At 37.3% G+C, this 26859-nt stretch overlaps 1 protein-coding gene and 1 pseudogene across 1 annotated transcript in view; both read left to right on the top strand.

Annotated features, from left to right (window-relative positions):
- Positions 1 to 26859, top strand: part of VGLL4 (vestigial like family member 4) — a 157451-nt gene that overhangs the window by 26316 nt on the left and 104276 nt on the right. The gene's annotated exons all lie outside the window — the stretch shown is intronic.
- LOC118633477 lies at positions 5874 to 14927 on the top strand (annotated as a pseudogene).

Genomic DNA, 26859 nt, shown 5'->3' with positions numbered 1-26859 from the left:
TTCGCCCCACTGGGGATTGGGCCCACAACCTGGGCATGTGCCCTGATCAGGAATCTAACCTCTTGGTGCATGGGTCAATGCTCACTTAGCCACACCAGCTGGGCCAGCAATTCTTTAAGAGCTGAAAAAGGTAATATTTAGCATTAAACCATCTTTTAATATCTATCACTGTCTTAATGTAGAAATTAATTTGCATATGTATATATTTTTTTCCCATTCAGATTTTCTGATGAAACACAAAGGCTGCATCTTTTCTTTATCTTCCTTTTTGCTTTCTTAAAGATTTATGTTACATGCTCATGAAGGTACTTGTTGACTTGGCATTTGATGTGGGTATAATTTGTACAAGCAAACATTTGGGGTTTACACTTGTAGAGAAGAGAAATTGAATGTACTTTGAAAAATTAGACTGTTACATCCTTAGTGGCTTTGGATTTATTGTAATTGTCTTTTTATTGGATCACACTCTTGATTCCTTTTCAGTGGTTCTCAACCTTCCAAATGCTATGACTCTTTAATACAGTTCCTCATGTTATGGTGACCCCCAACCATAAAATTATTTTCATTGCTACTTCATAACTGTAATTTTGCTACTGTTATGTCTTAGGCGACCCCTCTGAAAGGGTTGTTTGACCTCCAAAGGCGTCATGACTCACAGGTTGAGAACCACTGCTTTAAATGAAATGAATCAATCTTCGTATTTGAAACCTGGAGAAATTACTATTTCTTTCTCTGGAACTACCTTTTTCATCAAACTTTACATATATGTGCTTTTTCTCTTTCTGAAAAATATTGACTGCATGTCACTTTTTTCATGGAACTTATCTTGTTTAACTGGACTTGAGTCACTTTTTAAATAAACTAGACAAGAGAGAAATCTGTTCTGTTCACCAGTAAGCAAGGGATGAGAAGAATAAAATTTCATTTTCTTAGCAAACTACTAGTTTAGGGTACTTTGAATAAAACAGTTTAAGTTACAAAGGAATATTTCATTTAGAATTCAGAAGGACAAACTGTATTTTTTGGGTAAAATAGCAATCCAAATAAGTGCTTCCAGCTTCCCTTTTACCAAAAATCCTTTAAAAATAACAAAATATAAACATTAAAAATTTTGTAATACTGTTAGAAAACTAGAAAAGGTGCCTATCTTCAGTAGACCAAAAGTTAGGAAAAATTTCAGGAAAACTGAAAACAGATGGGATTAAATTGACAAAATGAAAACAAAACAAAAAGAAAAAAGCATAAACCAAAACACAGGTGCAAAAGAAAACAGAATTAAAAGCAGAGCTTGCAGTGACTAACAACTACCAACAGGAAGGGGCCCTGGAGCAAAATTCAGGAAATTAAAGTATTCTACTCACAACAATGACCCCTTGGCTAAGAACTAAGATCTATGCTTTCAAGAAAGTGAACATCTGTCGCAGAAGCATTCCTCCTGTGGGTTTAGCAATCTGAGAGAGCAGCAGAGTGGAGTTCAAGGTCACCATAGGCACCCCCCTCCCCCAACAAAAAAAGTTCTGGGGAAATAGTGGGCAGTATCTACTAAAGTCCTTTGCCACTTGAGGAAAGACTTCATTTTGGTTTGTGTATTTTTGTTTTTTCAACCTGCCTTCCCATTTGCTCCCTACTCATATACCCTTAAGCAAAGCCCATCACTGGACACCTCCTAGACTCTTACATACAGCTTGTATTTGACCTTCTCCAAGGAGAGTCCTGATACTAGAGAGGAAGCATGCATTAGTTGCCCTTGTTGATTGATGCAGTCTTTTATTCTTAAATATGAATGAAGATCAAAAGATCATCAGACCCCTGAAGAAAGAAAGCAGGATGAAAGAAAAGACCTAGAATAAGCTGATTTTGGGGAATATTAGAAGCTGGTCTCTTTCTAAGAGATTTGAGATAGTAAATATTAAAAGTAGCCTGCTATGAAAAAAGATCAATTAAACAACAACCCGCATGGAAGTTTAAAATATAGTCATTGAACTTAAAAGATTAAATAGGTTGGTTTAAGAACTGAATGGATATGATTATGATTAAAGACAAATTGAGTGATCTGGAAGAAGGGCAACAAAGTTTTGTACATACACTGGGAAATTAGAGGTAATACAGATCAACTCCAGGATCATAAATATCCACCCACCATCAGACAGAAGTTTTTGTGGGATAGGGCAAAGAAGTAATGAGAAGATCATTTATTGGAAAAATAGGAAATAAATGAGCCAAATGAACAACCAAAATAATAATAATAATATCAAACCCAAAGTAGAAAGAAAAAATTGATCTCTACTTTTGTCTCTATGCAGTACACCCTCCCCCTTATCCACAGGGGATAAGTTCCGAGACCCCCAGTGAACACTTTGAATCAGAAATAGAAACAAACCATATATATATATATGTTTTTCCTATACATACATAACCTCTGATAAAATTTATTTTATAAATTAGACACAGTAAGAGATTTGTAACTAATAAAATAGACTAATTGTAACAATATTCTGTAATAAAAGTTATGTCTATAGCTTTGGGGCTAATATTAAATAAAATAAGCATTACTTGAACATAAGCATTGTGATACTGAGACAGTAGATCTGATAACCAAGATGGCTACTACATGGTGAATGGCTGGGATGGGTGGGTTGTATATCCAGTGTGGATATGCTGGAAAAAGGGGTGGATGCAGAACAGTGAGATTTCATTACACTGCTTAGAATGGTGTGCAGTGTTGAATTTAGGATTGTTATTTCTGGAATTTTCCATTTAATATTTACAGTGGGTAACTGAAACCGTGAAAAGGGAAACTACAGATAAGGGAGGACTATTGTAAATGAAAAGGAACGTAACCAGGAAACAAACCTAAACAGTAAAACCAAAATCTGTTTTTTTTTTTAAAAGACCAAGAAAGTACACAAACCATTGGTGAATTTGATTAAGGAGAAAAGAAAATATGCAATTTACAGGACAAAAGGAATGAGGAAAGGGACATTATTAAGAGGATAGATGAGAATAATATACAAATATATGTACAATATAACAAAAAAAACTAAAAGATTGGTGAGGTAGATGATTTTATTTGACTCATGAAAAGGTAGAAAACCTGAACTGGTCAATAATTACAGGAAAAATTGAACAGGTAGTCAGAGACATGAGGCCCAGATGATTTTATAGGTGAATTTTACCAAATCTTCAAGGATCAAATTTCTTTATAATACTACCCTCGCATATATAGCACTTTCTAATATAACCGTGATACTAAAATTGGACAAGGAATGTATATATATTTTATAAATCAGTTCACTTATAACATAGATATGAAAACCCCAAGTTAAATATTTCAAAAATCAGTTTGGTAGTTTATTAAAAGAATAACATTTCACATATCCAAGTAAGTTGTTTGCATCACAAGGATGCAAGGATGGTTCAATAATAGGAACTCTTGCCCTGGCTGGTATGCTCAGTGGTTAGAGTGTTAGTCCCTGCACTGAAGGGTTGAGGGTTCGATTCTTGGTCAAGGCCACATAACCTGAGTTGTAGGTTTAGTCCCCAGCCCAGTAGGGTCGTGTGTGGGAGGCAGCCAATCACTGTGTCTCTCTCATATCCATGTTTCTCTCTCTTTCTCCCCCCCTCCCTTTCTACTCTCCCTCTCTCCCTCCTCCCTCCCTCTCTCCTCCTCTCTCTCTCTCTTCCTCTGTCCCCCTCCCTCACTCTCCTCCCTTCCACTCTCTCTAAATATCAAAAAAATATTCTCAGGTGAGGATTAACAAAAAGGAACTCTATAATCATTTATATTACTTTAATAGATTAAAAGAAGAAAAATCCATATACTATTCATGATAGAAGCCCAAAAGTATTTTATAAAATCCAACATCTATTCATGATAAACACTCTTAGCATAATAGGAATTAAAAGAAACTTTCCAAAACTCAAATAGCATTGAACCTGAGATTCTAGGCTAGTGAATTTTTAAAAAGATATAAAAACTGAAAGGAGATAGGCAAAACTATAATTTTTAGATGTTTGTAATAGTCTACCAGAAAATCATAACAATAAATGGGGGGGAAAAACAACTAGTACTAATAACAGACTTAAACAAGATGGCTTGTTATAAGAATAGCATTTAAAAAAATCAGCCCAGCTGATGTGGGTCAGTGGAATTGAGCATTGTCCCATAGACTGAGAGGTCCCGGTTCAATTCCCAGTCAGGGCACATGCTTGTATTGTGGGCTCCATCCCCAGTGGAGGGTGTGCAGGAGGCAGCCGATCCATGTATCTCTCACAGTGATGTTTCTATCTCTCTCTTACTCTCTCTCTAAAAAAAATCAATAAAATATATTTAAAAAAATTTTAAAAATCAGTATTATCCTTTTTTATTTGCAGTTAGAAATTATCTCTAAAAAGTCTCATTCATATCTCAACCATAGGTATAAAATATTTAGTAAAGTATCTAACAAACATATAAGATATATATGAATACATTATGAAACTATTTAATGACATGATCTGAATAAAAGGAAATGCATCCCATATTTCTTAGTAGGAAGATTCAGTCAAAGATGCCAGTTACATTTAAAAATTCTAGATTCAATGTAATCCTAATCAGAATATCAAAATAATTTTTCAGTTGATAAACTGACTCAAAGTTCAAAAATTTTTTGAAAAATAAAGGATGGGGAAGGAAGGATCTTGCTATATCAGACATTAGAATACTATAAATGTTATTACTGTGAAGTAATTAAAATGGAGTAATATTGGCATAGGAATAACTAGCAGTATTTTTTAAACTTAAAAAAAACCACTGTGATTCATAGTAACAAAAGCATTTTATAGTTTAACCAAGTATATATATACATATATATGAAACAAGTTTCATGGGATAATACTTTACTATATCAGAAGTGCTCTGCTATTTTCTATTCTATTTCATTAAAAGAAAGCAACAGTGGTGGTGATGACCCATTGAACTGATTTTAGGAATCACTAATAGGTGAAACCTTGCAGTTTGAAAAACCCCAAGCTAGAGTAATTGAAACAGAATAAAGTTCAGAAACACACGCACACTTAACATATCATAAAGGCAAAAATTTAAACCCATGGAGAAAGTGAATTGCTGCTAAAAAATATAGAAAAAAAAAGAAAAGGTAAAAACTCTAAGACAGCCTGGCCGGTGTGGCCGAGTTGGTTGAGCGTCATCCCATGCACCAAAAGGTCACCAGTTTGATTCCTGGTCAGGGCACATGCCGGGGTTGCAGGCTCGATCCCTGGTAGGGGGTATGCAGGAGGCAGCTGATCAGTGTTTCACTCTCTCTCTCCCTCTTCCTCCCTTTCTCTCTAAAAATCAATAACAAAATATATATTTTTAAATTTTGTAAAAAAGCTAAGACAGTTGGCTAATATTTGGAAGAAAGTTAAGTTACGAAGGTTTCTCGCCTCATACTGGATACCAAAAGCAGTATCAGATTGGTTGGAGAATTTATATATAGGCCTTCAGAATCAATTGTGATGGACCTATAATGTTTATAACCCAAAACCCAGTCACCAAAGGGACTTAAAATACTGGTAGAATCAGTCCAAATGAACAGACACACATTGCCTGCCCATTTTGAACAATGGGTTAGGTTCTGCAAGCTCATGAGCTCATAGTCTTCAAGTGTAAGGAGTTAATTATAGAAATAACCATGATGCACAGGAGAGGGTTGATCACCATGAGACATCTCCAAAGGACTTTGAAGATCCCAAGGAGAAAGAGACCATCTTGTTGAGAGAGCGAGAAAGGTTCATGGAGTAGGTAAAATCAGAAGTGAGGAGTAGGAAAGGAGGAGGATGCCATGTTCCCAGCAGTGGGAACATGAACAAAGATGTGGAGACAGGCTTGGGGCATGGTGTTCCTGGGGAACGATTGTCTTGTTGGCCGGAGGAAAATGGACATAAGAGTGGAGAGTAGTAGGAGATTAGGACAGAGAGATTTGGGGGTGTACTATGAATATCAGTGTAAGGAAATGCTGGTTGATTCAGTAGGCACTGAAGAGCCATTAATGGATTTTGTGTAGGGGAGTGGTATGACCCCCTTCCTCTTAAAAACAAACACACAAACACAACACTGATTTTGTAGCAATTAAGAAGGTAAATTTATGTATTTAATTTATAAGATCTGATACTGTAAAAAATATCTAGTAAGCATTGAACACTTTAGTTTAATTGGGGATACTTCAGTTTATTTGTTATTATTAGAAAATCAGCCATCCTTGAAAAGAATAGACATTATAGAGGTTTTTGTATTTCAGGAACATTTAGAGAAGCCAAATTAAGATCAATGAAAAATAAAATAAAATAAAATAAAATAAAATAAAATAAAATAAAATAAAATAAAATGTGAGGGTCTGTATCTTTTGGGCTTTGTGACAAAGAACCCTACTAAAGAAATTCGATCTAGGCTGGTTCTAATATAATTCTCCCTCTAGTGAAGACAATGAGGACATTGACAAGATGTCATTCATTCAAAAGGTATTATTGGGGGCCAGATTGTACAGAGAACCCTGCTTAGCTTTGAACAGAACACATTAAAATGTATTAGACATATCTCTTATTTAATATCTAGCAAGATAATAGATTTTAATAATTATATTAGTTTTCAGTTGCTGCTGTAACAATGATCACAAACTTAGTGGCTCAAAATAACACCCATTTATTTTGTTCTATTGATCTTAATTTGGCTTTTCTGAATGTGCCTGAATTTAGCTATTTTGGTTTGACTGTGGCACTTTAGATCCACTTTTCCCCATTATTTTCCTTCTGTCTGAGCTTTCGAAGAATTTCAGAGATAAATGACAAGAAGCTACTTTATCTTTACATGAGTACAGCTTAATCTTTACATGAGTACAGTTCTTAATCTTTCTGTATTGAATTATAAGCTATTATTATTTTTTCTAAAAATGGTTCATTCTGGTCACCAGAGAGGTAGATAATTCAGTTTGAGGGCAGGCTCGGCTTGCTGATGTCCATACCTCAGTTTTTTCTCTGAAGTGTAAATAATAAACTTTATAAGCAGAAGGAAAGCCTTACTAATATTTGTGTCATAACTGAATGTGTTTCAATAGCAGCATTTTACCCAGAGGAAGTAAATTACTCTTGCGACTTATGGAAAATCCAGCTATTCTGACCATAGAGGACTAGATGTTGTTGATTTATTTTTCAGGAGTACAGAATTAAAATATTAAGGAATTGATAATTATCCTTCAAATGTATGCATATTTAGTGTGTGTCAAATTTTGTTCTTTTCTATGGATTTTATTATTTTTCATGGTATTGAACTTGAATTTCAGTTGAGATTTATGGAACTCTCATGATTTGATATTTGCATGTCATATTTGTGGCACAGAAACTTTTATAAATAAGTTAATGTCCTAATATTAAAAAAAACTTTTTTTGTTAATCCTCACTTGAGGATATTTCCCCATTGATTTTTTAGATAGAGGAGAGGGGAAGAGAGAGAGAGGGAGAAACATTGATGAGAGAGAGAGAGACACACACACACACACACACATCGATTGGTTGCCTCTCCTACACACCCAGAGGGGCTGGAGATCTGACCTGCAACCCCAGGTATATCCCCTCGACCAGGACTCGAAGCCAAGAAGACCCTTCCATCCCTGGGCCACTGCTCTAACTGCTAAGCCAAACTGGCCAGGAATAATTTAATTATTTTAATTCCTTTTTATTTATTGGTCTTCAGAGAGAGAGAAAGGGAGAGGGAGAGAGAGAGAGCTAGAAACATCCATGAGAGAGAATATTGACTGGCCGCCTCCTGCATGCCCCCCCGACTGGGGATAATTTATTGATTTTAGAAAGAGAGAGAAGAGGATGGGGGAGGGGGAGAGAAAACGCAAACCATTGATTTCTTGTTTTACTTATTTATGCATTCATTGGTTGTTTCTTGTATGTGCCCTGACAGAGGATCAGACCTGAAACCTTGGTGTATCAGGATGACGCTCTAAGCAACTGAGGGACTTGGTTAGGCCATTAATGTCGTAATTAATAGCATGAGGGAATAGCACAGTTAAAGCTTATCACTTAGAAGAGGTTGAATGCATTTACACTTAACATGTGTTTTCTATAGGTGAGTAAATTATGTTGTGGAGGGGAGAGAAGGGTTTACAAAAATACATTTGCTTTTCCAACTAATTTGAATATTATTGGTTATTTTTGAACTTCAAACTTTACACAACCATAGTGCTGTATGTAGGTGAGGATTCTCAACCTTCTAAACTTTGACTGTGGAGAGTGGGATGAGATCTTTCTGTAGTTAGAATGAAAGTAGGGTTTTTTAAAAAAATTAATTTGTTTGTAAATGTAATATTTACATGCTGTGCTGTTTCCTACTGAGGCCAGTGAGCTACTGAATATTTTATGACAGAATGTTGTGAAGTACCAAAGGCTGGTTTTGGCATTTAATGTGTTTTATCCTATTAAAATAATTGATACACAAAAGTTTTATGTAAGGTTTTTTTGTTTTTTAACAGTTTGAATAATGACAGTTTATTTATGTTTTAGGGGTTTACTTTGTGGGACAGAGGTAAGATTCATGTAACATAAAATTAACCATTTTAAAGTGAACAATTTAGTGGCATTTAGTACATTCATGTAAAAGCACCACCTCTGTGTAAGATTTAAAAGAAATAATTTTTCTTTATTGATTTTTAGAGAGAGAGATAGAGACATTGATGAGAGAGGACAGTGATTGACTGCCTCCTGCATGCCCCCCACTGAGGATCAGGCCTACAACTTAGGCATGTGCCCTGACTGGGAATCAAACCGGTGACCTCTTGGTGCATGGGTTGATGGTCAACCACAGTTGGGCCTGTGTATGGTTTTATAGTGGATGCTGCACCTCCCAGATCCCACTTGTTGCTGGTCCTGTGCCAGCCAATAGTTCTCAGCTGTTAGCCCTCAGCTGAAGGGAATCTAGGAGCAATCTGCTTTCAGTGACTGGGGGGGCTGAAGGGGTATAAAGGTCCATCCAGACCTCTTGCCCTGACTCTGAAGGGGTAAGCTGAGGCCATTATGACATCATCACAGCCTAACTTCTCCATCTGCTCCCGTCTCCTTCCCTTCTCCCTACAGGGGTGATATGGAGAGCACTCCCCGACACACTTTCTGCACACTATCCATCTCAGTCTTCCTTCTAGGGAACCCAACCTGCAGAAGACCTCTACTTCCCTGAGGATTACTGTGGATGGATAAGGCCTTGGTTATCCCCTTGTTCAATACTCCCTCTGATGCAGAGGTGCCCTTACTGTCAATCATTAAAAACATTGAGGAGTTAGAACAGTTTTATTATTAAATGGAAATACCGTTTTCTCTTCTTGGACACACTTCTAATCCCAGTTACATTAGATCATCTCTTCCAGTCCTTGGAATTGTTCCAGTTTTAATCTGTTTGGGATATTTTTCTCTGATCCTATTAAAATATCTCTTTTTATCACCTATTTATTACTTGATGTGTTTTTTTATCCAGCTTTATTGAGGTATAGTTGACAAATAATTGTATACAGTGTAACAGTAACCACAGTCAAATTAATTAACATCCATTACCTCACATTTTTTTTTTGCTGAGAAAACACTTAAGATATACTCTTTTAGCAAATTTTGATTATACAATAAAATGAATAATGCTGCAATGACGTGGAATTATAAATGTCTCTTTGAGATACTGTTTTCATTTCCTATGTATATATACCCAGATGTGGGATTGCTGGATCATATATGACTGCTCTACTTTTAAACTTTTGAAGAAACTCTGTACTGTTTTCCATAGTGGCTGTGCATTAGTTTATATTCCTACCAACAGTGCACAAGATTTCCCTTTTCTCCACATCCTTGCCAGCATTATCTTGTCTTTTTGATAATAATCATTCTCGCAGATGTGAGGTGATATCTCATTGTTGTTTTGATCTGTATCTCTTTGATGATAAGTAATGTTGAGCACCGTTTCACATACTAGTTGGACATTAATATAGCTTCTTTGGAAAAATGTGAAGATTCTTTGCCCGTTTTTTGATCAGGTTATTTATTTTTTTTTGCTATTGAGTTATATGAATTCCTTACATATTTTAGACGTAAACCCTTATCAGATATATGGTTTGCAGGTTTTTCCCCTATTTCATGGGTAAAGTTTTCTTTTTTTTTTACTTTTGCTATGCAGAAGTTCACAAGTAATCCCACTTGTTTATTTTTGCTTTTGTTTCCTGTACTTTTGGTGTCATATCCAAAAAAACATTGCCAAGACCAATATCAAAGAGATTACCCATATGTATTCTTTTAGAAATTTCATGGTTACAGATTTTATGTTTAAGTCTTTCATTGATTTTGAGTTGATTTTTGCATATGACATAAAATAAGGATTAAACTTCATTCTTTTGCATGTGACTGTTCAGTTTTCCCAGCATCATTTATTTAAAAAACTACCCCCTACCTCCATTCTGTATTTTTGTTATAATTTCTATAGATTAGTTGACAGTATTTGTGTGGGTTTATTTCTGGACTCTTGATTCTGTTCCATTGGTCTTTATATGTGTGTGTTTGTGTGTGTGTGTGTGTGTGTGTGTGTGTTTAAAATACCAGTACTGTACTATACTGTTTTAATTGCCATGGCTTTGTAATACAGTTTGAAATCAAGGAGTTTGATAGCTCCAGCTTTATTCTTCTTTCTCTATATTTGTTTGGCTATTCAGGGTCTTTTGTGGCTCCATATGAATTTTGGGATTTAAAAGAAAATAACAGTGAAAACTGTCATCAGAATTTTGATAAGGATTGCACTGAATGTGTAGATTGCCTTGGATAGTATGAACATTTTAATTATATTAATTCTTCTAATCATAAACATAAGAAATCTTCCTATTTATTTGAGTCTTCAAATTTCTTTTATCAATATCTTATAGTTTTCAGTGTACAGGTCTTTCCGCTCCTTGGTTAAATTTCTAAATCCCTTATCATTCTTAATTGTGTTCCAAGTTGTCTCTCTCTTGAAAAGCTGTTTATTTGAGAATGCTTATGCGTGATAAAGGAAAGGGGGATTATAAACAGAATGTATTATCTTCACTGTATTTAAGATCTGTGCTACATCCTTTGTATTTCCTATATTTTTTCCTTATAGAAAGTTGTCTTTATTCTTCTTAAATGTAGTTCAGGCCAGCCCTTTGTGATATTACTACAGTTTTCATACATGCTAACAGTATTTTACCCCATTTTAGGACCTTTTCATCAACTTCTCTTTCTACCTGATTGAAATACTTTTCTCCCAAATCTAAATTGCTGTCTTTTTCTTCAGTTTTGGTCCTCAGCTTTAGTGACAGGGCCCCAGTATGGCTTTCAAGAGCCTGTGGCACTTTTGCCTTTGTATGGACCTTCCTTCATAAAAAAAGTATTAAAAATTATATTTTATGACTGTTGGTATAAAGGTGAATATATTAACATTGTATATTAAAACATCTTCTTTAGCCAAACAGTTCATGTTTTTCTTCTGATTTTGTAATTAATGAAACCATTTTCATGGGACCTCCCCCCCAAATATTGTAGGGCACTGTGCCTACAGTGTCTAATGAAAAGTCATCCTGAGTGGCCACTCCTCTGTCACATGATATTATGAAACATACCATATTTACTACTGTGATCCTAGTTATCTAGGGATGAGTCAGGCTCATGAATAATTTAAGAAAGGAAGATCCACTGGGCTCCACGTGAACAATTCTGCGCTGACCAAAATACATGAGAATTGTATATTCCTAAAACATTTACATCTTTATTAAGTTATTATATAAGTAATACCTGCTTATTGAGGAAAGTCTGATAAATTCAGAAAGGTAGGAAGAAAAAAAACCTTTTAATCCTGCCGTCCAGATTATCACAATTATTATTTTGTGTTACTTCCCACTTTTCCACACATACTTTGTTGTTTAATGTCATCACTATTAGATGCTGGATATACTTTTTATTTTATTTTATTTTTTTATCCTTACCTGAGGACATTTTTTTGATATTTTATTCAGATAGAGTGGGAGGGAGGGGGAGAGAGAGAGAAACATTGAGGTGAAAAGGACACATCGAATAGTTGCCACCTGCACGACCAACCAGGGCCGGGGACAAACTGTAACCGAGGTACATGCCCTTAGCGGAAACCGAACCCAGGTCTCTCTGGACCGCAGGCCGATGCTCTAACCGCTGAGCCAAACTGGCTGGCTGGATATACTTTTTAATATCTTTTTCCACTTAACATAATGTACATATTTTTTAATGTTAGGCAATGTTCCCAGATACTTTAATGGTTGTATAATATATCATCTAGTGCATGGGCCAAAACAGATTCACCTTTATTGTTGATTTTTAAAGCTATTTCTGATTTCCCCCTTTTATACATAATGCTGCAGCGAACATCTGTTCAGTCATTTTCTCTATCCTCTTCCTCTTTTAGGGTTATTCCCTTATGGTGAGTTCCTGGAGATGAACAATTAGCCCCAAGACTGTGTCTATGAAATTATTATTACATCTATCCTGGCTTTAAAAAAACTAATCTAGCCCAGTTGGTGTGGCTCAGTGGATGAGCATCGATCCATGCACCAATAGGTCACCGTCTGATTCCTGATCAGGGCATGTGCTCAGGTTGTGGGCCCAGTCTCCAATGGGGGGCATTCAGGCCAACTGATGTTCTTTCTCATTGATGTTTCTATCTCTCTGTCCTTCTCCATTCCTCTCTCTAAAATCAATAAAGGAAAAAAAAAAAACAACAACTTAAAAAGAATAAAACTGTTCTTTGACTCTTTATCTCATGAAGTTGAATTTTCAGTTAAATAACTGTTGGATAAGTAGAATAGTTTAGTATTTTCTGTTTATTGTTTTACAAGTTAGTTTCCAAGTAGGTAAAATTTCTTGAGAGTAGAATTTTTCATAGTACCTAGCACAGTATAGAACTCCTAGGTGCTTAGTTTTGGTTGATTGGTAGAGAAAAAAGAGAATTTTAGAAAGGGGGCCAGTTCTGGGGAGAAGATGACAAAACTTTATTGATATCAGATTAGATTATCATTTTTAGACTATGAATTTATTCCATAAACAATGCTCATCAATGCCCTGGCTGCTGTGGCTCGGTTGAGCATCATCCCATGCACCCAGTGGTTGCAGGTTCCATTCCTGGTGGGCGTGCTTGCCAGGGTTGCAGGCTCCATCTCCAGTGGGGGGAGGGTGGGGAGGAGGGGGAGCCCATCGATATCTCTCCCCGCTCTTCCTTCCCTCTTTCTTTCTAAAAATAAAATATTTTAAAAAGCTCATCAAGACCGAAGATGGGGTGGAATGTAGACCCCCACCCCCCCTGAGTTGGACTGTTCTCAAGCCCTGGGGCGGCTGCTGGGTCTGAGCTTGCTGGGGATAGCACTGGCACTCAGGAATCAACTTAGAGCCTCCAGTGAGGTAGAATCCGTAGACCTTCCAAACTGCCACCTGATTAAAGGCATCAAAGCTGGTGCTGAAGATATTGACATACTTTCCCATGGTCTGGCTTTTCTCATTGTGGGTCTAAAATGTCCAGGACTCCAGTTTTGTCCCAGATACACCTGGAGGAATACTAATGATGGGTCTACAAGATGAAAACCCAAGGACATGGGAATTAAGAATCACCCATGGGTTTTTTTTTTGTTTTTTTTTTATCCTCACCTGAGGACATTTTTCTATTTTTTGTTCAGGTAGAGTGGGAAGGGGAGAGAGGAAGAGAGAGAGAAACATCGATATGAAAGGGACACATCGAGTGGCTGCCACCCGCACGACCAACCAGGGCCGGGGACAAACTGCAACCGAGGTACATGCCCTTAGCGGGAGCCGAACCTGGGTCTCTCGGGACCGCAGGCCGACGCTCTAACCGCTGAGCCAAACTGGCCAGGGCTCACCCGTGGGTTTAATTTGGCTTGTCTAATCCACAGGGTGTCAGCGTTCTCACAGACTGTGATGACACAATCATCTTTGTGGTAAACCATCCAGAATTAAAGAGTACTGTGGAAATTTTTTAATTTGAAGAAGATAATTCTCGTTTGCATCTAAAAACAGTCGAACATGAGCTTCTTCCAAGTGTGAATGATATAGCTATAGGACCTACACATTCCTGTGCCACCAATGACCACTATTTCTCTGATCCTTTCTTTTTTTTTTTAGGTTACTCCTCACCCAAGGATATTTTCCCCAGTGATATTTAGAGAGTGGAAAGGAAGGGAGTGGGGGAGAAAGAGAAACATCCATGTGAGAGAGACACATCGATTGGTTGCCTCCTCCACACGCCCCAACTGGGGCCAGGACCAAACCTGCAACCCAGGTACATGCCCTTGACTGGAAAGCAAACCCAAGTCTCTGTGGTGTGCTAGCCGATGCTCTAACCACTGAGCAACAGCAGCCAGGGCTCTCTGATCATTTCTTAAAGTATTTGGAAACATACTTGAACTTGCACTGGACACATGTTGTTTACTACAGTCCAAATGATGTTGAAGCGGTAGCAGAAGAATTTGATTCAGCAAATGGGGATCAGTATTTCAACTGATATAAAGTACATCTGTGTTGCTGATATATTGGCTCATGCAATTCATGTTTTGGAAAAACATCCTAATATGAATTTAACTCAACTGAAGGTACTCAAGTTGGGTACCCTGGTAAGTCATTTATTTATTGATCCTTCCTTGGGGGCCGTCTTGGTAGGCTGCTGTTCTTATGGCCAGAAGCTCTTCATTTATGACCCGAACAATCTTCCCTCATCAGTTCTCCACATCCAGAATATTCTATCAGACCAGTGTACAGTTTTTGCCAGCAACAGATCTGTTCTCCAGAGAAGTTCTGGGGTCTCAGAATATGACAGGAAGCTGCTCCTAAGCACCTTGTACCACAGAGCCCTGCATTGTGAGCTCTAAATTGTACTTTTGGTATGCAAGTGTGCTAACTTCTCTTAACAATTAATTTTCTATGAATGGCTAATTCTAAGGGAATTTAACCAGCAAAGTTGAGCCAGAAATATTTGACTCGTATAGTTAATTTTATTTAAAATTAACTGTAGGGCCCCTTCAGTTCTTACAGACTTTTAGCATAAAAAGAAAATGAACAGTTTTTAAAATGCCAAGTAAAGAGAAAAGAAAGCCACTTTCCGTAATGTGAATACACTTAGCACAAAATAGTCTCACCTCTTCCTTCCAACTGCCAGAGCATGAATTCCACTGAAACAGGGTAGCCTCTATTTCCTAAAAATGTGAGTGATCTCTACCCCAACAAAGTGACCACTGTGCCTGTTTGGAACTACTGATAGATAATGTGTTTGGATGTTTTATACTTACATCATTATTTACTATTAAAGAGTTGGAGTTGTATTGAAGAGTAACTAAAATCCAGAAAGACAAAAAACACAAAAGCTAACTCACTCCCTTCATGGGAATAGGTCATCTCTGAGGGGGAGCAAAACACAGCAGATGAGAACAAGGCAGGGTACTGAGCCCTGGGGAAAGGAAGGGAAAGAAGGGATGGGAGTGGGGAGGGCTGCTGCTTTTACTGAGTGCTACCATAATGATGTGAGCATTTTCACATTTACTCGTCACAGTAATACTGCCCATCCATCCGTTTATTCTACAAACATGTCGGGAATGCTTAGGACACGTCAGATGCCGTGCCAAGTCTCCATTTGGCAGCGATCGAGACTTTGCCTATCATCTCACCGCTCCTGTGTGGCAGAGATGGGACGGGAAACAAGACTTGCCCGACTTCATTGTGTGTACCCTTTCCACTGTGTTTCCATGTAGGTGAACATTACATCGACTATTTGGAGTCAGTCATGCAAGTTCCATTTAGAATTTTTTTAAGGAACTTAGCATAAGTAAAGAAGTGGCTTAATGGTGTCCACTAAGACAAGCCCGTGGTACAGTCTCCCCACTATCCTCCCTGCCGCCTTTCTGGAATCAGTCTTGGTGGATTACAGAACCCTGCGTTTCAGTACAGTCTGCCTTGCATCAGACTTGTTATCACTGTGTCAGCCTGTTGTCTACCCCACACTTTGTGAACTCCCAGAGTATCTGTGTGTAGTACTTTAAGCAAAATTTTTTTTTATTTTTAAATTGAATGTTATTGTTTCTCTTAGTAGGTATGAATTTGGTAGTATTTTGGGATATTTGATGACCATACTGCTGTGGAAAATAACACATGGTTGTAGTAATAGGAATATTTAAAAGTAAGATGGCTTTTCTTAGGAACATCCCTTTGCTATACTTTAAAAAAATGAATATAGCCTTGGCCAGTTTGGCTCAGCGGTTAGAGTGTCGGCCTGCGGACCAATGAGTCGTGGGTTCAATTCTGGCCAAGGGCATGTATGTACCTCGGTTGCCATTCAGTCCCTGGCCCTGTGGTTGGGGTCGTGTGGGAGGCAACCAGTCGATGTGTCTCTTTCACATTGATGTCTCCCTCTCTTTCTCTCTCTCTCCCCCCCTCCCCCCCTTTCCTCCCACTCTATCTGAAGATAAATGGGGGAAAAAAAATATCCTTGGGTGAGGATTAAAAAAAAAAAGAATATAATTAAAAATGTTTTATAAACAATTTCCAGCATAAACAAATGGGAACATTATAATGGACTTTCTTATACCCGTCAACTGGATTAAGATAATCTGTTGAGGGTCCCAGCTATTCAAAAACCAGTTTAAAAGGAAAGGGACATTGTGACTGGGAACAGCATTCCTGCTGAAAGATAATTAGTATGTGAGTCTGAATTAATACTGTCTTATATCTGGATGAAAAAACCATATTATTAAGAATTTAGTTATGGGTCAGAGGCATTTCATTTGGTGTGAATCTTTAGGGGTTCTATTCTGAGAACTGAGATTTGAGAACTGAAGCTAGCCAGCCCATGGAATTTAAATGGTAAAACAATGACTACAACATTAAATGAAGTTTAAAAAATGTGTATATGTGTCACAAAATAATTACATTTATATCAGTTTCACCTGTATTGGTTATGGGCTGTTTTCCTTTTTATGATTCAGTTGACAAAATATACTTCAGTTCCACATTCTTTTGTACTTCTTTGTTAACTGAGAGGTGTTTTTAAATTATTTTTTAATTGCACAAATCCCTGGGGATTTTGAACTGCTTATAGTCCCTGATCTGTCTAGATGTTTGTCTACTAGGTTTAGGAGACACACCAGAGTCATCCTGGGACCCCTCTTCACTTTCTTTTCTGGATTTCTTCACCTTTCTCCTGTGTCCTGTGTCTCCTGTGTTTCTCTTTCCAGATTTACTCTGTCATTTTCGAAGAGCTTATCCTGAGAAAATTTGTGGAAGATAAATGTTTTGGGGTATTGCATTCTACATTCCCATTGGAATGATAATTTAACTTAGTATAGAATTCTCAGTTGGAAATTTTCCTTCAACATTTTGGAGGCAAGTCCCATCATTGCCTTCTGGCAGTGTTCTGGGAGCCAGGCCGGGGATGTGTGATCGATCTGCCATCTTACCTTGGCTAAGTGCTTAAGTAGCACAAAATTGTGAAGTTTAATACTCAACCCCATTGTTTGTTATTCCCTTACCCTACATTTTAAAAAACAGCTCTACTGAGATACTGAGATTGACATATCATACAACCAACTTAAAGTGTATAGTTCAGTGGTAGTTAGGTTGGTCCCAGAGTAGTATATTTGCAGTGTTGTGTAATCTACATTTCTTTTTCTTTTATTGAAATGTATTTAACATATAACATTGTGTAAATTTAAGGTGTACAACATGTTGATTTGATACATTTATATATTGTAATATGATTGCCATTGTTAGCACCTCTGTCACATCACATCATTATAATATCTTTTTTTGTGGTGGAAATGATCTAGATCCAGTCTCTTAGAAAGTTTGATAATTATAATACAATATTGTTGTCTGTATTCATTATGCTATACATTAGATTTCTAGGACTTATTTATCTGGTAGCTGCAAATTTGTGTCCTTAAACAGCATCTCTCCTGCAACCCCCCACTTCCTGCAAACCACAATTTCTTCTCTGTTTTTATGAGTTTGGCTCTTTTAGATTCCACACATAAGTGAAACCTGCATTTCTTAGATTCCACATGTAAGGGAATACATTTATTTAGATTCCACATATAGGTGAAACCTATGTTTCTTTTTACAGCACTTGTGACTTCCTGATATTTAGTATGTATTTGCATCGTCTCTCTCCCTTGCTGGAATGTAAGCTCTGTGAGGGCTGGGAATTTGTCTTGTTCATGGCTGAAGTCAAAGCATCCAGAACAGTGCCTGGTCTGTGCTAGGTTTCCAAACAGTATTTGTTTAAGAACGGAGTTTCACTTGGAATGCTTATTTGCGCTTCCTTCCCTTTTCAAGTCCCCTTTTTACTGTCACCTTTTGTACATGATTGCGATGCTGCTTGTTGAAATAGAAAAACATTGAGCTCATGATGGAGTTTGGACTAAATACATAATGTTTCAGAGACCTATCTTTTAGCCCTTGTTCCAGCAATAATTGTTGTTTATTTGACCTTTTCATATTAATTGTTTTTAATGGGACTAATACCTGCTCTGCCTACTTCAAATGAGGTTTCCATGAGATGGTCTTGTGAAAGTACTTTAAAAAGTATACAATGCTGTTGGAACATAGGGTATTTAAAAATTAGGACCAAATTTGTTAGCTTATTTTCAAGCCCTTAACTTTGGAAACTTTGCATTATTAATGGTGATAGAACTAGCCTTGAAGGCATTTAGAATACATAATGTATGCACTGAGTTCATGAGTAACAGGTAGTCTCTTCTATGATACTGTCTTTTGGAATTAGGGCTGGTGACAGAGGAAATATTGTGATTTAGGAAGGTGATAATACAATACTTACAGAAAATATTCTGTTCATGATCTGGGTGTTTAAAAAATTCGAGTGTCGGTAACTAGTGAGAACTAAGGAAACAGCACCATGTTGTTTTTGATAACCAGCTGCAATATTATTTGTTTTCATCCTTAGGTTAGTTCAGGAGGATTTGAAAATGCGTACTTAAAAAAAAAAAAGTGATATAGGTAAATAGGATTCCAGGCTTTCTTCTTTCCAAACTAATAGTTATTATTTGGAATTAAACTTTCTGTTTAGTTATACTTACTGATAAGTATTTGTCAGAAAGTGGAGAACCTTGAGGCAGGAATGGCCCTCAGCTTGTTTTTTCAGGCCTCTGAATAGTCATTAATTGCTAATGACTAAAACTTACTCATTCTTGTCCATCCCAACCTTTCCTCATCTCCTCCCAAATTTTTTTCTTTTTCCCTTGGTTGAACCTGAAGTCATGGCATATTATCTGTCATTGACCCATGCAAAGCCCAGCTCTGATTTATTTATTTTTCCCCATTTTCCATCCCAGTGTGTTTCATGTATATATCTGTGTGCTGCAACTCCACCCCCCTGCCCACCACTTTCTCTTTCGAGTTATTTATTGAACTAATGTGTGTTGAGCACATGCTCTGTGCTTGGCACGTTTCCAGGCACTGGGACACAGCAGTGCATGGTCCAGAAACCCTGCCCTCATGCAGTTACAGGGCACTTTCAGCTCTCTTCAACATGAGATGCCTCTTTCAATTGCCTCCAATGTAAAATGAGAGTATATCTTCATATCTTGACTAAAGGTCTTTGAGCCTATTTTAAAGAATTTATTTTTTGTTTTATTTGTATTGTTTAGAGAGAGAGGAAGGGTGAGAGAGAAAAACATCGATCAGTTGACTCTTGCACACCCCCTGTTGTGGATCGAGCCCAAAACTCAGGCATGTGCCCTGACTGGGAATCAGACCAGGACCTCTCAGTCTATGGGACGACACTCAGTCCACTGAGCCACACTTGCCAGGCTCTTCCCTTTTTTTTTTTTTTTTATTCTCAACTGAGGACTTTTTTTCCCATTTTTTGTTCAGATAGAGTGGGAAGGAGAGAGACGAAGAGAGAGAGAAAGAAACATCGACGTGAAAGGGACACATCGAGTGGCTGCCACCCACACGACCAACCAGGGCTGGGGACAAACCGCAGCCGAGGTACACGCCCTTAGCAGGAACTGAACCCAGGTCTCTCTGGACCGCAGGCCGACGCTCTAATCGCTGAGCCAAACTGGCCAGGGCTCTACCCTTTTCTTAATAGTAGAGATTTGCTGTGAAACCTGGCCTGGTAGAATAGATGAGGGAGAATTTGCTGTTTTAAATTCAGTTGTATGAGTAACTGGCCTAAGAATTCAGTGTGATGTCTGCCCTTTCTTTTTCAATTAAGATAAAGAGTTCAACATTCTCCTTTTTCCTTATATAGATGTTTTTATTGGTAACTTCTTTGATAAATGTTTATAAATGGAGCATTTTTATTTCTCATAATTGGCTGCCTCTACTTATCTGTAGTTTATTGGAAAAGGCACAAACAAGGTCAGGACACTAGTTTCAATAGCAGTGTAGCTTTGAGTAAGTCATTTAACCTGTGAAATACAGGGGCAGGAGAAAGCTATTTGAAAGTCTCTTGGTGTGCTAAGAATTTGAGCAAAGTCTCAGTAAGGGAATGATGATAGAGCTCAGGATACATATGTCATTACCTTGCAGATGTTTGACAGGTGATGTTTGCACAAGTTTTGACTTGGAAGCCTGTTTCTGTGCTGGAAGATTCCAGGGGAATTGTGAAGAATTTGCCAGGGACATTGCTCCAGGGATAGTGAATGAGAATGAAGATGTTTTTAAACATAAGAAAATAATAGGTTAGCAGAATTTACAACAGGAAGAAAAAAAAAACACACACACACAGTAAAGAGAAGCATATGTTTTCTTCTTGAGCTATTTTAAAACTGAGAGTACCATCTTAGAAAGTCAAGTTACTGCCTGAGTGAAAGATCTTGAATTTGTTTGAAGTTGACCTTCTGTACTTCAGGTTGAGTTTTGTAGTTAAATAGGCCGTGTTTTCGCTTTGCAAAGAGGACCCATAATTGCCCTCTCTATGTGATGATGATATGACTTAACCACAAACTTTCAGAAAGTCCAAAAGTTTTTTCTGATTTCCTAGTTCCATGACTGCTGCATGATAGACACTGTACCTTTGGGAATCTTAAAGAATCTAGAGAAGTAGGGAGAGATGAGTAAAAGGGTACAAACTTTAAGCTATAAGATAAATAAGGTCCGAGGATTTAAAGTATGCTATGGTGACTACAGTTAATAACACCATATTGTGTAATTGAAATTTACTAAGAGAATAGAACTTGTGTTCTCACCAAAAAAAGAAAAAGAAAAGAGGAGGAAAAAAAAAAAGATAAATGGAGGTGATAGATGTGTTAATTAGTAGATAAATAGATGGGGGAAATTCTTTCACAATGTATACAAATAGCAAATCACCATGATGTACACTTTAAATATCTTGTAACTTCATGTCAATATACCTCGATAAAACTGAAATTTAAAAAAAAAACAAAAAACTTTAAATAATTTGCCAAGAAAAAGTCTTTCTTTGCTATGTAGGAGATAAACAGATGGCAAAAGGGACTTCACCTCCTGGCAATCAAGTAGAGATATGGCCGTTTTGTGATACAGTTTAAGGACAGGGTAGAGCAGGATGTGACAACTGAAACAAGGATTAGGTTAATAAATATAATAATCAGATTGGTGAGTATCAAAACCTTCACCAGAATTTTGGGCAAATATCCTATTCTTTTTTTTTTTTTTTAAATGCCATTTTTAAGATGAAGCATAGGCTTAGGATCCTGGGCTTTGAACCAGTGTCGGACTTCATGGAATTTTCTCAATTGAAGTAAAAAAAAAAAAAGTTGAAATTTTAGATTATATATTCTCAGAATGAAATGCTGTAGGAAGCATACTGCGGTGTAGAATATATTCTCTACCTCTGCTACTCCAGTGTGGTCACTGGCATTATCACCTGGGAGCCTGTTAGAAATGTGGCCATGGTCCTCACAGCAGAACTACTGATTGAGAAGGTGCATGGTGACCAAATCCCCCAGGGAGTCCCATGCACTCTGAAATCTGAGAAACACAGCTCTACATACACCATGGTAAAAATGTTCTCATTATTTTCATACTCTCTTTTTAGTGTGTGTGTGTGTAAGGGGTAGTGAGGGGAGAAAAACTGGTTATTTTTTTCTAGCTTGATATATAATTGACAAATACAGTTGTATATATTTAAAGGGTACAACATGCTGAACCAATATATATATATACATTGTGACGTGATTAACACAATTAAGCTAATTAACACATCCATCACCCACAGTTACCACTTCTAAAAAATTGGTCACATTTTGCCCAGGCGGTGTGGTTCAGTGGATTGAGCATCGTCCCATGCACCAAGAGGTCACTAGTTTGATTCCTGGTCAGGGTATATGCCCAGGTTTTGGAATCAGTCCCCAGTAGGGGTGTGCAGGAGGCAGCCAATCATTGTCTCTCATTGATGTTTTTATTCTCTCTCTCCCTCTCCCTTCCTCTCTATCTAAAAATCAATAAAAAACATATTTAAAAAATTGGTCACATTTTAAAAATTGACATGGCAAAATGGTCTTGCATTCCTTTTCTGTTTTGTATGTTTATCTAAATGCCTTGTTACTTGATAAAAATCATTTGTACTTGAGACCAGATTATAATCTTTTTAAGGACCGAAACTACTGCTGCTGCCTCTTTACTCCACCCCATCAGCTCAGTGTCCTTCATCTGGCAGATGCTCATTAATGTTAGTGGAGGATATCATTCTCCTTTCAATCAGTGGGCTCCAAAGACAATGGGGGAAATCAACATAGAAGTTTTATTTATATCTTTTTTCTAAAAATTAAATTGAGCTTTACTAATATTTAATATAGATATTAGTGATATTACTTCTATATACTTTAAAAATGAATATACATATTTGGGATATGAATGTTGAAAATTCTTAATAATCAAATCAAATCAAATCCAAGTAGTAACCATGTGTATACATCCTGAAAAGGTCCCTGAGAGTCAGGTAAATTAGCCAGTGCTCTGTCTCCAGAGTTGAAGATATTGGAAACAATAGCATTTTCAATGGGAAGGAACCTGAATTTTTTCTTTCTCTACATATAAAGAAACTGAGGCCCAGACAGTAGAAGTATGTACTTTCCTAAGGTCCTGGTACTTGGGGTGAGGATGGAGGTTTTCCAACTTCTTTCCATTATTCCTTTGGCTTCTGAATGTCTTCCAGGGAACCTGGGGTTTCCATGGGGCCTCAGATGCCAAGGGTGTGGAATGGAAGGAACAAAGGTGACAGGAAGGGGTTTTGGTAGCCTGTCTCCAATCTGAATATTTTCTCTTTAATCTGTTTTAGAAACAAAGAGGGTTCCACTTTTGTTCATAATTCATTTCTGATCATTTTTTTAAAATATGTTTTTTTTTTTAGAGAGAGACATCGATGTGAGAAACATTGATCGACTGCCTCCTGCACACCCCCTGCTGGGGATCAAGCCTGAAGCCCTGGCATGTGCCCTGACCAGGAATCACAGTCCATGGGACGATGCTCAATCCACTGAGCCACACTGGCCGGGCATTTTTTTTTTTTTTTTTTATGAAAGACTTAACCTGCTGGAAGAAGGATTGTATTTCATTTTTAAAAAGCATGTCAGAATTGGTACATTCACAAGAATGTTATTGTAACCATTACTCTAGATTCTAGAGTCGAGAATAACAATATTATAGTGATGCTGTCACTGTTCAAGACATTTTTGGAATTGACTTTAGGAAGAATTTATATGATGCACCAAAATAATCCGTTTTATTAATTCAAGCTTAGTTTGGAATAGCAGTTGTATTACCCATCTTAATAACCCCCTTTATTCACACCACTTATATTTGAATGATTAGATGTTTCCTAAAATTCTAATTATACTTCCAAAGGATATTTTCATCATTGAGAATAATGCCATTAAAAAATGTCACAGACTTGAAAGGAAAATGTAAAGATTTCCAAAATAGAGTTTTGAATAGACAGTCTTCCGTCTCTGAGTTACACTTTTGAAAAGCATTTAATTAAGTGTCTGTTTATTCCGAGCCATGTGCCAAGGCTACAAAGGTGAATAATATATAGTCCTGCTCTTGAGATACATACCACCTTATGAGGTAGAAACAGGCATTTAATACAAACCACAGTTTAGGGTCACAACCCTAACTGTGTTAGAGGATAAGAGGAAGAAGCCCAGAGTAAGGAGAGATTATTTCAGCCTGGTTGGTATTGAGTCAGGGACAGGGCCTGGGATGGGTGGAAGGGGTTTTATTGATGACCTTTCAGTTGAAAAGAGTTTTTACTGTGTGGAAGAAATTCTTAGGCAGAGGAAACAGGATGAACCCTGTCATGAAGCCAGTAAAATGCATGGACATATTTGGAGAAGGGTGAATAAGGTAGTGTGACTAGAACACAGGTGATAAAGTAGTTGGAAGAAGTTGAGTTCTGAGGGCAATTTCTCCATGAGAGCAGGGACTTCGGCTACATCCTCCCTGTCTGCAAAAGTACCTGGTCAACACATGTTTATTGATTTAATGGGAAGACTGTTGCAATTAAATGCCTTTGCTAAGGCATTTGGACTTTATTCTTTGGCCACTGAAGATTTTTCATGAGAGATGTGACATGTCAAAGTGTGTTTTCAAAATATCACTCTGGGAAAGAGTTGTTTTTCTCCAGTGTTTACCTGAAGAGCTTGTCCGATTCTGTAGGTCTGGGGGAGGAGGACCCATTAGTTTGCATTTCTGACGGGCTCCCATGTGTTGCTGATGCTGTTGGTAGCCTCACTTTTAGTAGCAAAGTAAGAATGGACTGGATCATTTCAATACAGAAGTTTCCAGAAACAGTAGTAAGAAGCAGGGTGCATTTAGAAATGGTGATTAATCTAAAAGACTGTATTTGGTATTTAGAAAATGAGAGTAAAGCTGTTTTGATGTTTAAAATTATGTCCCCATTGTTTTTCACCAGTTTTTCTTTTCTTTTCTCTTTTTTGTTGTTTATATCTTGAGGAAATGGGTAGCTTCCTGTGGCTTAAGGATAGGAATTTGAGACCCTCATGAAATACGTCAGAAAGGTTCCCTGTTTGTAAGGAACCTTTGTTAATTGCATAATAAAGAAAATGCAACCCAAGTGGTAATGACATTTAGAGAGTTTAAAAGGAAGCACCTTTTGAAGAAATTTTTAATGAGTTGGCTTTGCTCTTTGGCCCTTTTCCATTGTCTTTTACATTTGTTTGTGATATAACAAATATCTGGCAAAGACTATACCCTGTTACTACACAGAAGTTATACAAAGTGAATCATACAGTTCCTAAATGATTGTGTATGTAATAATGAAGATAAAGCAATCAGATTAATGGTAAATAGAATATATTGTAGTATATGTGTGTATATGTAATATATATAAGCAAATATATGGAGTATATATAAAGATATATGTAGTATACATAGGTATATATATCAATAAAATATGTCACTTTTTACCTTTATAGCATGTAGAAAGTGACATATACCATAAAACAAGACGAGATAACATGTAAATTTAGAAGGAAAGATGAGAAAAGAATATCAAGAAATTCATATTTTGCTTCATGTTAGCTCTCAAATGAATCCCAAGCTATGTGACCTGTCACTCAAGGCCACTCAAGCTCACTTGAGGACTTAGTGAATTTGAGAGGCTGTAGAATGTCAAGTAGAAGTGTCAAGGATGCCATTCGAAATAGCAAACTGTGTCCAAAGAGAGTCAGACTAGAGATGTAAATTTGTGTGGTTTACTTTGAAGGGACTGTTGCTTGCAGTGATAAAATTGGCAGATGAAATACTAGGGAGACAGAAGAAGAGATAGCCAAGGACACATCTTTGGAGAGTATCGGCATCAAGGTGTGTTGAATGAGAAAGCAGAATCAGGGAAGGATTCAGGGAGGCAGGAGGACCAGAAGAGCACTTCAGCATCTGAGAGAGGAATTAATTACAGAAGGCTAGTTAGCAGTCGACTACAGATCGGTTAAGAGTGAGAAGTAAAGAGTGTGCTACTAGTGATTTATGAAATAAATAAATTGCTCATAAATATATAAAAATCTCTACAAAGAAAAGTGTGAATAATTAAAACTGTAGTAGCATTAATATTTTACAAGTGACAAGCTATTGCAGAGAATTTCTCTTTGTGTTTTTTTTATATAGCCTTAGAAGCCTATATATTTATAGGTTCCTATAGATGCCTTTTATAGCTTGCATGGTCTCTTGTCTCTGGATTCGAGCCTGTTTATAGTGTGGGTAGTAGTCATGCCCCAAAATACATCTGAAAAATCTTATATGGAGGCCAAAAAGCTTAAGGTCATTCTGGACTGCGTCTCTCATATCTCACAAACTATCCACCAGCAAATTCTGTTGTCTGCCTTCAGATATATCCTAAATCTGACCACTTTTCATTATCACCATTGCTACCACCCTACTCCACAGACTCTCATCTCATCTCTTGCCTGGGTTTTGCAGAATCTTCCCAGTTGCTGTCACTACTTCTCTGTCCCGTTTCAGTCTGTCCTCAACCCTGGTGCTAGAGTATTCCTTTAAAAATGTTGCCCGGCCAGTGTGGCTCACTGGTTGAGCATCGACCTATGCACCAAGAGGTCGCCGGTTTGATTCCTGGTCAGGGCACATGCCCAGGTTGTGGGCCCAATCCCCAGTGTGCGGCGTGCAAGAAATGACCAGTCATTGTTCTCTCTCATGGGTGTTTCTAGCTCTCTTTCTCCCTTCCCCTTTCTCTAAAAAAAAAAATCAATTAAGAAAAATGTTTTTTAAAATGTAAATCATATTATGTCACTCTTCTGTTCAAAAACCAGTGGTTTTCAGATAAGAACTGAT

Source organism: Molossus molossus, unplaced genomic scaffold (assembly GCF_014108415.1).
Source record: "Molossus molossus isolate mMolMol1 unplaced genomic scaffold, mMolMol1.p scaffold_m16_p_18, whole genome shotgun sequence".
In the NCBI taxonomy this organism is placed as follows: domain Eukaryota; kingdom Metazoa; phylum Chordata; class Mammalia; order Chiroptera; family Molossidae; genus Molossus; species Molossus molossus.
The sequence above is the reverse complement of the archived record's forward strand: the minus strand, read 5'-3'. Positions and strand labels throughout refer to the sequence as shown.